Below are 2143 nucleotides of genomic sequence, written 5' to 3'. Positions count from 1 at the left end.
TTTCTGCTTTAAAAAAACAGAGAGATATTATGACTGTCTGGTACTTGGTCCTATAAATAATTAAAATAAAGGAGACTTCACTCACCATCCCCCAAAGTTAAGTTAAACTTTAAAGGAAATATTTTATTTTATTTTATTTATTTATTTGTCCTTTTTGTCTTTTTTTTTTTTTTCGTGACCGGCAACGGGATCGCAACCCTCGGCCCGCACCTCGCTCAGCCAGTGAGCGGCCGGTCTGTATGTGGGATCCGAACCCTTGGCTGGAGCACCACCGTGCTCCCATGCGGTGCACTGTAGCAGTGCGCCACCGGGCCGGCCCCTAAAGGAAATATTTTATAAGCATATTTAATAACAAAAGTAGTTAACAAGGATTACTTTCTGCTTCATAAATGAGTTACATTTCCATTACAAGAATACTTAATAATGGTTTAACTAGTTCCATTATAAGACTGTTCAAGGTAGATAATCAAACACATAGAGAATAAAAACCCACTTTGCATATTCAACTGAAAGAAATGCTGCTGTTGGTATAATTTGTGAGTCTCTGAATCCAGTGTAATGAGTTGTGGTTAAAGCAAAATGCTTTTTAGTGACCAGGAGCATCTTCCAAAAGGAACAGCCACTTGCTAATGATAATCAAAAATGCTCTCAGTTTTTTTAAGTCTATGGAATTTTTCCAACAAGTATAAAATAATACTGCTATCTGCTTACATTGGTGGAAAATGTGAAAATAATAGCCTGCCTGCACATTCATAATAAATGAAATGTAAGTGAGCTTGATTTTTGTCTCTAAAAACTGGAGAGGTGAATGGATTTAATAATGCTTAAATAATAGTACTTTTAGGATAGTAAATGCTAGAATAGTCCGCAGAGAAGCATTCTCTAAGAAATATTTAAAATTGATCCAACTACTTAAGAGTAAGGAAGGTTTACCTTTGGGATTAAATTGGATGCCATCTTTGAAGATGTAATCCTCTGAATATAACAAACCATTAAAAACATATTCACTGCAAATAAATATCCAAATTGAACCTACCTAGGGAATGGACAGTTAGAAACAGATAAAAGGCTAGACTTTAGGATAATTATGAAAAAATGTTTAGTACAGTAATTTGAAGGAATAAGTTTAACAAAACATCAGTTGGTAGAGATCCTTAGAATCAGGATTTAATAAAGAGTGATAGCAAGGACCCATAATCTGCTTTTCCATTTTGGAAGTGAGTTTATTCTCAGTTTTAAAATGTCCCATGTATTTTTGTTTTCATAACCAGTTCCTTAGAAAGCCCTTTGTTCATATGTAGCACACTGTTAAACTTTCATCCTATCTTATACAAATGCTTATAAATTTTTAATTAATACAATTTGTATGCATTTACAAATTTATCATGTGACCACTTCAACATGTATGAATGTTATGTCAGCAAAATAACAAATTACTTTGTGAATGTGATTGGTTCCAGATAGTTCAAGAGAATGACTCTGTAAACCAACACTGCAAAATTTTGGTAAGGATTAAAAACATTTCCTAGGGAAAGAAGTAATGGCTGAAAAAGAAAACAAAATGAACAGGAATAAAACAAAAACTGCAAAATGTTACTGTCTATGAGTGTCAAACTTGAATAATTTATTTATTAACTGTTAGCTAAAGAGAAAGTAATTTTGAGTATTTATTGTAAAAGGTCAGATGGAAAACAAATTTCCTCTGTGTCAATAGGTTAACAAAATGCTGTGCTCACTGACTCTGTAGAGAGAGGGCCACTCAGAAAACACTTGACCTGATTAGCTCATCAACAAACCATTAGGAGGATTTTCTGGAAAAGAAATGGGGAATCCATTTGCATTATTTTTATTACCTTCCCAATTTTTGTATGCTATTGTACAACAAATGCTTAGCTACTAGAGGGCACTTGATGTGCAATTACTGGAATACCTGAGTTCTTGTTTAAAATTTCAGGAATCCTGGAGTTTAAGATGGCGACAGGTCTGGAGCAGGCATGCCAGAAGATAGCGCGAGCCTGAGAAGTGTGCGCTGTGCAGCCAGAGTACTATTTGCATTTCCAAGAGCAACAAAGAAATGAATAAATCATTGATCAACTAATCTACGACGACAAAAAAGCAACTACAGATTCGAGGTTTTAGGGCC

The sequence above is a fragment of the Galeopterus variegatus genome, unplaced genomic scaffold (genome assembly GCF_000696425.1).
Source record: "Galeopterus variegatus unplaced genomic scaffold, G_variegatus-3.0.2 Scaffold3770, whole genome shotgun sequence".
Lineage (NCBI taxonomy): Eukaryota > Metazoa > Chordata > Mammalia > Dermoptera > Cynocephalidae > Galeopterus > Galeopterus variegatus.
Note: the sequence above shows the minus strand (reverse complement) of the source record.